Here is a 12,360-nt window from a genome sequence, read left to right as displayed (position 1 = left end):
CTTGGAGCTCCATCTCACGACCTTGAGATCATGACCTGAGCTGAAACCAAGAGTCTGATGCTCAACTGACTGAGTCACCCAGGCACACTAATACTTTTGACTATTTCAGATGAAAGTTATTATTTAAAATCAGTTTTGGGGCACCTCGGTGGCTCAGTTGGTTAAGCATTTAACTCTTGATTTCAGCTCAGGTCATGGTCTCAGGGTCATAAGACTGAGTTCTGCATCATGCCATGCCCTAGGTCTGAAGTCTGGTTAAGATTCTCTCTCTCCCCCTCTCCATATGCTCCTTCCCCTTGCTCACACTCTCTCAAAAACAAACAAACAAATAAATAAATAAAGTGAAATTAGTTTTTACTGAAGGTCACTATACTAACAAGGGATAAATATAATAAATACATAAGGGCATATATAAAAAATTAATAGGGCAAATATATCCTATTTTCTTATATGATTGCAGATTATATAAAACAGCACATCATAATTAAAAGTTGCTAGATAATAATAGGCAGAAATCAGAGAAGTCAGAAGAATGGGAGTCAAATCCTGACTTCGCTAAGTAAATTCAATAAACAATACACTTTAGGGGGTGGGCTTTATCCCCAAAACCACTAATAACTATTCTTTGCTCTTTTTATGTAAGGTGATATTTATTTGAGCAACATAAAAAATATTTTAATGTTATTAGAATTATATAATTTACAATCAGTGAAAAGGTTTTCTTCAAAATAATGAAGAGTAGACTTCCAAAGCAAAATGAACTATTTCATCAATACTAAATCTAAGCAGATTTACTGAAGACTGAATAAAGTTTCCAACTAGATATTATACTATTCTAAGCAATTGTTAAAGACAATTTGCATTTTAGTTGGATCTAAAGTTAAAAGAACCTGAAGAGATTTCCAAATATATAGATAGAGATGGAATTCAGTTTCTTCTCCAGTTTTTTATTTGAAAGGAAAATAAGCTGATTATCAATTATAAAGTAGTGTTTCTATTTTTACTACTGGTAATGGACAGGAATAAATGAGGATAACTAAATGATGAGGATACAGAGGATAACATAAAAGGTAGAAGATGCTTTTCAAATAAATATATTGCAATTGAACTAGAAGAAAATTAATGAAGTTTAAAATTAGGTTTTATTATATATAGAGTTGCTGATTAAGACATATATGCATAGATTTACATGCACAAATAGACATCTATATGAATACTGACTGCATATATTAATCCAGAAGAAAGGTTATTTTTTAAGTAGTGAACTCCGTAACCCTAGTTTACATTGTTTTGAAAATCTACATTTTCCACAGATCATATACATGTACACTTACACTATGATCATCATTATCATATTAACTTTTACATTTTAAACTTCTGTAAATTGACACAAAACTAGAAAGAGCATAAATAAAATATAGACAACAATTAGGATATCATCTTCATTAGTAAAGTTTGTTTTGTCATATACACTGTAGGATACAGTAATATACTTTTCTCCTCTTTGGCAAGTGCATTGTTCTCAATTATTCAGAAGGATTATGGGGAAGGATATTATTAAATACTGAAAACTTGAAATCCCAACTTTTCTCAAAGACTCTAAAGTTTGATTTTTAAGTAACTAATGATGCTGTGTGTGTTTGAATGGCGTGCTTCCATAGGTAAGAAGCCTTTAGTGATTTGTGATAGGTTAGTTTTCAGCAAACTGAAACATCTTTGATGTAAGAAAGAATATTATTTTACTAGGTCATTTAGAATCAAAAGTGAACAGTTGGAGGAACTCACTTGAAATTCATCACAGTAAATTGACATTCTTTCTTTTACTTTTGAAGTCATAAAATGCCCCAAGGGTTATTGCTTCACTTTATTTCAAGAAGCCAGAAATATGAGTGACATATTCTAGCTTAGTACAAATAAAACTTGGTAATAAACATAACTTAAGATAAACAAAATCAAGATCTATAAACTTCTCTTCATAAATATATCTTTTGGCAGCCTGGACAGCAGAAATAGGAATCAATGGAGCCTCAGGTTCCAGGCCAAAATAAAAAGAATAAATGAAACAAGATGGGATTGGGAGGGAGACAAACCATAAATGACTCTTAATCTCACAAAACAAACTGGGGGTTGCTGGGGGGAGGTGGGATTGGGAGAGGGGGAGGAGGCTATGGACATTGGGGAGGGTAAGTGCTATCGTGAGTGCTGTGAAGTGTGTAAACCTGGCGATTCACAGACCTGTACCCCTGGGGATAAAAATACATTATATGTTTACTAAAAAAAAAAAAATTTGGAAGGGGAGGCGAACCATAAGAGACTATGGACTCTGAAAAACAACCTGAGGGTTTTGAAGGGTCAGGGGTGGGAGGTTGGGGGAACAGGTGGTGGGTAATGGGGAGGGCACGTTTTGCATGGAGCACTGGGTGTTGTGCAAAAAGAATGAATACTGTTACGCTGAAAAAATAAATAAAATGGAAAAAAATGTAAAAAAAAAAAGGAATTTTCTGATAGATCAATAGATGAAAAACTTACCAACTCCAAGAATCAGCTTGGGTGAACAGAAAAACATAAAAGCAACCATCAACTCTTCATTCAATAGTATTCTCCAATATCAAAATAGGTTTATCATATTGACCAAAGAACAAAAAATTTTATCATAATCTACAGTGCCCTCTACCTTATTTCTAAAAGCCAATATAATGTATATCAAAATTAGATTTTGAAAGGTACATAATGCCCTCCAAATATTATATTTTGTTGCTATTATTGTTTTAATCTACACTATGACTAATAATAAAATTTTATACAAATATTATATTAGCATATATTATTAACATTAAATGTTGTAACTTAAAATTTTAATTAATAATATCTTAGAATTTTTTACATTCGTTGAAGCTCATTTTTTTCCTTAAAGCTCATTTTTAAGTTAATTTATGAAAGCACAGAACACCACTGAGATTTAAGGGAAAAAATGGTCCAAATCTTGACAAAGATATTGCAAAAGTAATTCCAATTAGATAGATAGACTAAACTAGATAATTTCTTGGGACACCTGGGTGACTCAGTTGGTAAAGTGGCTGGCTGATTTCAGCTCAGGTCATTATGTTAGGGTCCTGGAATTGAGCCCCGTTTTGGGCCTCAAAATTAGCAGGGAGCCTGCTTTGGGATTCTCTCTCTCTCCCCTGTCTCCCTCCCCTACTCCCATTTGCTCACACTCTCTACATAAAAAATAGATCAGTCTTTTTTTTTTTTTTTTTTTTTTTTTTGACAGAGAGAGACAAAGCAAGAGAGGTAACACAAGCAGGGGGAGTAGGTGAGGGAGAAGCAGGCTTCCCGCCCAGCAGGGAGCTTGATGCGGGTCTGTATTCCAGGACCCTACCCTGGGATCATCACCTGAGCAGAAGGCAGATGCTTAATGACTGAGTCACCCAGGCCTCCCTATAATAAATAAATTTAAAGAAAGAAACTAAATAATTTCTCTCATCTCTCTTTAAAACATGGGATAAGAGTCTAGACTGCTTTCTCTCATTTATTTGTTTTCTTTTAAATATTTTGTCCAGAATATATTCCCACCAGCGCTGCTTTGATTTTAGCCAACAATCTCATTTTTTAACTGTTTGTTTCCAACTATATCCCAATTGTTGAAGATGTGTGAGATTTCAACACTTCTTGAACAAAACGGAGGGTAACGTTTAAGAATAAAATGGAAAAAGGTATGTGCTATGGTGAGTGCTGTGAAGTGTAAACCTGGCAATTCACAGACCTGTACCCCTGGGGCTAATAATACATTATATGTTAATAAAAAAATTAAAAAAATTTAAAAATAATAAAATTGCACTGAAAATTTTAAGACTCAGCTTTTTAACTATTTAATAAAACTGTGTGTCTTTGAACAATTCACTTGAGATCTGTCTCATTAAATCTAAGATGATGTAGTTTATTTGAAATCATACTGGTCCCATGGGGTCCCCTGCAGCCTTATGATTTTCCAAATATCTTGTTAAATATGAAATTCCATGAAATGTAAGTGCATTTCTAGATAAGGTGGATAAGTGTCATTTTGCCATTAAGTAATAAAGCCTTAGTGTCACTACAAGTAGAACATTATCTGGTAACAGTAGGGGATCAACAAATAATTGTGGACGAATGAGTAAACATTTTCCTGCTTCCAAATATTTTATGTTTTATAAAAACATTATTGAGGTAATAATTCACCAACCATACAATTCACCAATTTAAAGTGTAAAACTCAGTGCTTTTTACTGTATTCACAGAATTTTACCTCCATTACCACAATCATTTTCAAACATTTCCATCACTTTATAAAGAAATCTGGTATCTATCAATAATCACCCTCCCCCATTGAAATCATGCAGTATGTGGGCTTCTGAGATTGGTTTCTTTTGCTTGGTATAACGTTTTCAAGATTCATTCCTGTTATAGTATGTGCTAGTACTTCATTTATTTTTATTACCAAATAATGTTATGTCACATGGTTAGAACCCCATTTTATGTATCTATTCATCAGCTGATGGGCATTTAAGTTATTTACACTTTGGGGCCATTGTGAATAATCCTGCTATGAACATTTGTATACAAGTTTTTGTGTGGACATATTTTCTCTTCTCCTCCACCACCACCACCATCTTCTTCTTCTCCTTCTTCTTCTTCTTCTTCTTCTTCTTCTTCTTCTTCTCTCTCTCTCTCTTTTTTTTTTTTTTTTCTGGCTATGTAACCAGGAATGAAGTGGTTATATAGTAATTCTAAGTTAAAGATTCTGAAGACCTACCAGATTGTTTTTCGATGTAGCTACACCATTTCACATTCCATACAAGAGTGTCTAAGGTTTGAATTTCTCTACATCCTTGCCAATAATTTTTTATTGACTTTCTTCTTGATTATAGCCACCTCATGAGTGTGAAGTAATATATTCTGGTTTTGATTTGTATGTCCCTAATCTTAATTAAATTCAGCATCTTTTCATGTGCTTATTGGATATTTTTATATCTTCTTCGGAGAAATATCTCCTCTGCTCTTTTGCCCATTTTTAATTTTTAATTTGTTTTTTATTGTTGAGCTATAAAAGTTCTTCATATATTGGAGACTTTCTCTGGGCTTAGCATAAATGGCTTTATGTGCATTAGTAAAACACCCCCGTGAGATAGGTAAAACTATTGTCCTCATTTTATAGATGAGAAAACCAAGATAAAAGATTAAATGTCTTGCCACCAAAGGCACCCAGCTAGTGAATTCTAGATACTAAATTTTAATATAAAGCACAAATATTAACCACTATGTATTACTGCCTTGGGTTTTACTTATAAGATCACAATGATTGAATTACTTTATTGAAAATAATATATTATCCAAAGAAGAAGGTAACTTTTCAAAAGTGATTTTTAAAAACACGACTGGAGAAGGTAAGTGTTTTGGCCTTAGTTTAAGTAAAATAGTGTGGGATAATGCAATCAATATCAAACATAGGCCATATATGTAAAAAGAAAAAAAAAAAAAAGAAGCATAAAGTGCAAGGCTAATGAAAGGCATCATTATATTTTTATCAACACACTACGTTTACTTCTAATCTTAGAAGAGCAGGTGTTGCTCCCAACTATCTAATTCTTCCATTTCTTGATCTCAGCCATCCTGTATTATTATTATTATTATTATTGGATTTTTTTTTTGTTAAATACTTTCTTTTATAAATTGTCTTCTGGTTTTGCACTGATACAATTTAACCAAAATGTTTTTCTCTCTTTTCACTTCTTCATCACCATCCACTCTGCAGTATAATCTCAAATTTCTTGTAATAATTAATTATGAGAAGGAGACAACTCAGTTTAGTTGGCACTGAGGCCTTTAAATAATGATGGAAGATCAAGGTTGACTGAAAATTACACTTTGAGGGTTTTTCAGGGTACTTGGGAATTAAGGAATATTTGCTTTTTTTTTAAGATTTTATTTATTTATTTGACAGGCAGAGATCACAAGTAGGCAGAGAGGTAGGCAGAGAGAGAGGAGGAAGCAGGCTCCCTGCTGAGCAGAGAGCCCCATGCGGGGCTCCATCCCAGGACCCTGGGATCATGACCTGAGCCAAAGGCAGAGGCTTTAACCCACTGAGCCACCCAGGTGCCCCAAGGAATATTTGCTTATCTTCTATCTACCTGTTCCTCATTCTTTCTCTCCACTATACACCCATAACTCAAGGCATACTGTCTAATGGAGAATAGACAGTCTATAAGGTTGGGGGAGCCAGGTGGTGAGTATTAAGGAGGGCATGTATTGCATGGAGCACTGGGTGTGGTGGTGCAAAAACAATACTGTTATGCTGAAAAGAAATTAAAAATAAATAAATAAATAAATAAAATAAAATAAATCCAGAAAGAAATTTAGTAGGCTTGTTTGATCTGGGATTCATCTGGTACCATCATTCAAAAATAACTTACCTGGAGAGAGAAAGAAGACTTGCTGCATGCCAGTACTAAACAAATTCATAGTGATAAGGTTCCTTTTGATCTAGAGAGAAAAAAATGGGACCCCTGTATGTTTCAATAGACAAAGAACAGAGCAGGCTATAGAAAGATGCTAAAACTTTAGGGCATGTTAAGTGCCCCAGGCCTTTATATTTGAGAACAAAATATAGAAGCAGTGGTTACCTGAGTAATTTGGACAGCTTAACTGCTCCTAAAATGTAAGAAATGAGGTCCCCAAATACTATAATCATATTTCCATATCCAGATGAGGATTGCCTACTTTCAACATCACTAAATTTCTTATTGAACCTTATTTTATACTGGCTTACTACTACTACCACTACTGTACAAGATGGGAAAATAGGTAAAAGTGACTTATAAACAAACACTTTCTAAAGTTAAAACATAATGCTATTACACAACAAAAAATCATGAGTACAAATCATGAGCCGCACAAATATATATTGAGCACATGCCATATAATTTTTTCTATGAATGGGAGTATCAGCAGGGTGGTAAACTAGTGCAAAGAGACCAAAGTCACTAAGAATTAGAATGCTGAAATAAATTGCAAAGTTAAAGACAAAGCCAATTAATGTCCTACAAGGCATTAAACTTTAAACATTACTGTTTCTCTTTTCCACAGGCAGAAATTATTTGCAACTATCATTATTCTTCAAGTTAATATGTAATTTCATAGAGCTTAAGCTCTAATCAATAGAAATGGTGAATCAAACAAACATATAATCTCCTGGAAAATTAAATAATTCTTCAATGGTGACTTTCATGTTCCAATATGACATTAAGATGATACACAATCATCCATGTATCTTATTTATAAGTGTTGCATAGTATTTCTTAGCTCCCTAGCAAGCAGAAAGGACAAGCAACTATAATTTCTTCACAATTATACCAAAATAGTATTACTAATTAGAACAGATTACTATAAACCAAAAATTTTTCTTATTATATATTAACTATTCTAATCCTAACAATGCTATGAGATGGGTAGTATCTTTACAGTCAAAGAAACTGAGGCAAAGAAAAGTTAATTAACTCATTGAACTGTACTCGTTCATGAGTATATGGAGGCAGAATTCAGTTTAGGGGAAATAGCTTCTAAGTCTATAACTATTGCCCTATATTGCCTCTCACTAATTCTCCTTCTTATATCCTGATTCCTCCTCAACTATTTTAGTGCCAAAAGAGCATCTCCATTCCCATCAACACTTCCTAAATTGACCACAAAGAGCAATATAATATCATTAATGATAATGATGATGATTGTTCAAATATTGGCTTTTTGAAATGTAAGTGTAAATAAAAGCATCTTAACAATGTAATTTTTTGATCTGTAGTTGACACTTAAAAATTGCAAGTTTTCTTATAATCACAATACCAACAAAGTACCCTAGCACCTGCTCTCCATAACAGAATATCATCCCTAAGCAACTCCAAAGTAGATATCTTGAACTCCCATTGCTGTATGGATTCCATCTGCACTAAGCCATAGAACAGCTATGACCAAATTGACCAGTGACCCCATGGTTTGAAAATCCAGTTGTACTTTTCTGTCCCAATTTTCTGCAGTGTTAGACCTTAATGAACACTTTCTTCTTTAGAGCGCTTCTAACCTTGAATTTTGGGGCCGCCTTCATTCCTGTTTTCCTTTCTCTCTTACCATTGACTGAACCTGACTTCCTCCCTTTTGCTTAGAGTTCACTACTCTGTTAAATCTCTCATCTGTTCTTACCTGAGATGTTGAATTAGCTTCTATTTCTTTTCTCCCCATCTAATTCATTTTAAAATATTTTATAATGTAATATTTGAAATTCATTTGTAATATTTTCAAATATTTTGTTTGTAAATGTTTATTCATTTTAAGCAGTTTGTTTTATAAATTTTGAAACTTAGAATATATATTAATGTTATAAGTATAATACTCAATTAACTTTCTATGATCTTGGTCCCTAACTTAAAAAATCAAACTTCTTGGGGCACCTGGGTGGCTCAGTGGATTAAGCTGCTGCCTTCGACTCAGGTCATGATCTCAGGGTCCTGGGATCGAGCCCCGCATCGGGCTCTCTGCTCCGCAGGGAGCCTGCTTCCTCCTCTCTCTCTGCCTGCCTCTCTAACTACTTGTGATCTCTCTCTCTGTCAAATAAATAAATAAAATCTTTAAAAAAAAATCAAACTTCTTAAGTACAATTCTACCTGTGCGCTCCATGAAATACTTTCTACCTGTTGTTCCCTCAGTGGTAAACATTATTCTTGGAGGATGGTAAGAATTTTGTGTTTTAAACACATGTATTTATGACTTTTTTACTACACATGCTTGTATTCCTAAATATATATTGTTTGGTTGTGCTTGTTAGCCACCTAACTTAAGCAAATAATAAAGTGCTATTTTTACTCCACTGAAAAATATGACAGTACAATTTTTATAAAGCCTGACAACGGAGCACCAGGGTGGCTCAGTTGGTTAAGAATCTGCCTTCAGCTGAGGTCATGATTTCTGGATCCTGGGATGGAGCCCTGCTTCTGGCTACCTGCTCAGGGAAGAGTCTGATTCTCCCTCTTTCTTTGCCTCTCCCCCTGCACATATTAATTTCCTTAAATCCAAATGTGATTAAATCTATTGGCAGCTAGACATTCTTTAGTGTTTCTCCAGTAATAAGTATAAACTGTTAGCATACAGTGATTTTGCAATCTGGTGCCTACCTACTTTTCCAGTTATGTTACCAGATTTCCCTGGACCTCTGCTACCCTGCCATATTCAATACTTATAGCTCCACACCATTCCGTGATATTTCATCACACTGTGTCCTCACCCAATATTCTCCTTCTACTTAAGCCTTTTGCTGCGGTGCCTGGGTGGCTCTGTGGGTTAAAGCCTCTGCCTTCCGCTCAGGCCATGATCTCAGTGTCCTGGGATCCTGGGGTAGAGCCTGGAGTCAGTCTCTCTGCTTGGCAGGGAACCTGCTTCCCTTCCTCTCTCTCTGCCTGCCTCTCTGCCTACTTGTGATCTCTGTTTGTCAAATGAATAAATAAAATCTTAAAACAAAAAAGAAGGCCTTTGCTTTTCCTTCTATATGTTATCAAAATTACAATTTAATTTTCAACCCTAAAATATAACTTAAGTTAAATGTTCACTTACATATCTCCTAGCCACCCTGAAAACTTTTTCTACACTTTCATGTAATCTTGTCCTTTCATCTGTTGTAGAATTTATTATACTTTATGTGTATTATTTATTCCTAATCTCCATGAGACATTAGTTTTTCTAAAAGTTAGAAGCTACTGGTCTACCTCACCTACAACTTGAAAAAATGTATTGATTTGATTGAATGATAAGGGAAGTGAATGAATCATAGAATAAGTTTATGAATGAGGGGAAAAGGGGAATTAAATCCCACACAATATTTGAGAAAAGGAAAAAATAGGAACAGGGTTAGGATTTGGAGGCGGTCTTCACACTGAGTTTGAAATTACCAAGTTTCATCAAATAGGCAGGACAGAACTTTGAGATCTCTTGCATGGATTTTGAATACTATGAAATAGTTTCAGAAATAATTATAAACCTGGATTAATTCAACTATACCAACTCTCAGTCCATATACAATAACATTTATGTAGCAAATGCTCATTTGAAACACTCTTGCATGGATTTTGAATACTATGAAATAGTTTCAGAAATAATTATAAACCTGGATTAATTCAACTATACCAACTCTCAGTCCATATACAATAACATTTATGTAGCAAATGCTCATTTGAAACACCTAAGATATTGCTGTGCAAGACTGAGTTCTGCTGAACAGAACCCTATTATTACACTCACATCGATGAATGGAGATTATAGGAGTATATCTGCATTAATAGATGTCCTATAAGACACATGCTTTATAAATCATGTTGCTGACAATAAGAGTGACTTGACCTGCTATGTAACTTTATTTTACCAGATTTCTAGTAAGGTGTTTGATAATGTTTCTTTTTACTGAAGAAAGAGGTTTCTAATTTATTCCAAAGAAAAATATTATCATTGCAACCCTGCTCTAGTTTCTTACTGGCTAGATTTTCTTATGGAAAAGAAATATATGTCCCCTTTTACTTGGTCAGCAAAATCATTTACATTTTCCCATACAGAAGTCTCATTATTAGCCAAGTTGGTGCTGAAACAGCATGAGGCATTAATTGTTATGCAGAAATAGACTTATGAATATGCTAAAATGGGATAGGGGTTAACATTTATGACTGCTTATATATTTGTATATTTAATGTTCCTGTTTATTTCATGTGGAACCTTTACTTTATGAATGCATACAGAGGAGAATTTATGTTTGTGAGGGGTTTTGTGTCAGAGATAATAGGTGAACAAACAGTCATGTTTGCTGACCTCTGTCTTTCCCCCTAAGAACATTTGTGAATGAAAAATTCAGTGGACAAGATTTTTTTTCATTCACTGTTACTCTTTGTTCTGTGATTATGTTTGGTATAAAGGGGCATATATGTACACTCAAGACAGTCAGAAATTTATGTAAAATCTAGTATTTTCTAAGAATATGTCAAAATAAATACAAATAGCCAAGAAAACCCATTTATGCCTTGCTATATTACTCATCAGCTTAGGTTCTTAAATTTTTTCAACCGAAAGACAGTTTTATAGTAATTTTTTTTACCCCCCCTTTTACTTTCTTATATGTGTGAAGTAATGCCTAATCCTTCATGGTGACATTAATTTAAGAATGTCACTTTCATTATACCATTTCATTGGGTTCTGTCTGAATATCTGTTAAGTAACACTGTAAACTACAAATGGACTAATGATTTATGTCTTTAAACATTTATTTACTTTCTTAACTTTCTGTTACAATGGGGTTAACCTAGGATTCACCTATTGTCTTCCAGGGTTTAGAGATAGACAAGCTTGCATACATTTTAAATGAGTTGAAATTCTAGTAAAGAGAGTAAACACTGTTTTCATATCTCCTTTCACAAAACTCTCCAAAATGAATGGAAAAACACAGAAAAAAAAAGAGGAAAGTTCATCTGCATTTGAGCTAGTGAATTATAATAACTCAATAATGTGGGGCGCCTGGGTGGCTCAGTGGGTTGAGCCGCTGCCTTCGGCTCGGGTCATGATCTCAGGGTTCTGGGATCAAGTCCCGCATGGGGCTCTCTGCTCAGCAGCGAGCCTGCTTCCCTCTCTCTCTCTCTGCCTGCCTCTCTGTCTACTTGTGATCTCTCTCTGTCAAATAAATAAATAAAATCTTAAAAAAAAAATAACTCAATAATGTAAACTTTTAAAAAAAGAAACTGCCAAATCAAGTAAAAATTAGGCCCAATGTAAAAGGAAAGCACCAATTTGACATATATCATCTTCAGTTATATCATTATACCAACAGGCAGATTGTGTGAGAAAGTGAATTCTACTTTGGAGGTGTGAAAGGACATCATTAGGCCATCAAAAAAATAAGGGCACCTCATTTTTTTTTTCCTATTAGCTAAGTAGTTAAAAGTAATGGAAGAAGCAGAACTGAAAGAAACATATTCAACCTTTTTTGGGGGGGGGGCAATTATAACCTAAACTTGAAGATGAGGCAGGGCCAAATAGAGAACAAAAATATCTGAGTACATTGTTTTGGACAGTGGGCTCTGAATATTGCTTCAGGCTTCCCTGGTTTGCTTACCCAGATGGGTTGAAGTCTCAGGACATTTCCCTGAGTTACTATTAGACCCTCCTGCAGAGCTGGCCTTGGCTGTGTGATGGAGGAGTCCATCAATTTGCAGAGAAAATTGGTGTCACTAATGTACCCAGTATGCATTTTCCTGCCATCTGTCTTATTTATCTTTTCCACTCAAGCAACTTGACCACTGAACAAAA

At 34.4% G+C, this 12,360-nt stretch overlaps 1 protein-coding gene across 1 annotated transcript in view; it reads left to right on the top strand.

The window, feature by feature from the left end:
- Positions 1-12,360, top strand: part of KLHL1 (kelch like family member 1) — a 393,822-nt gene that overhangs the window by 198,943 nt on the left and 182,519 nt on the right. The gene's annotated exons all lie outside the window — the stretch shown is intronic.

This window comes from Meles meles, chromosome 14, assembly GCF_922984935.1.
Source record: "Meles meles chromosome 14, mMelMel3.1 paternal haplotype, whole genome shotgun sequence".
Classification (NCBI taxonomy): Eukaryota; Metazoa; Chordata; class Mammalia; order Carnivora; family Mustelidae; genus Meles; species Meles meles.
The sequence above is the reverse complement of the archived record's forward strand: the minus strand, read 5'-3'. Positions and strand labels throughout refer to the sequence as shown.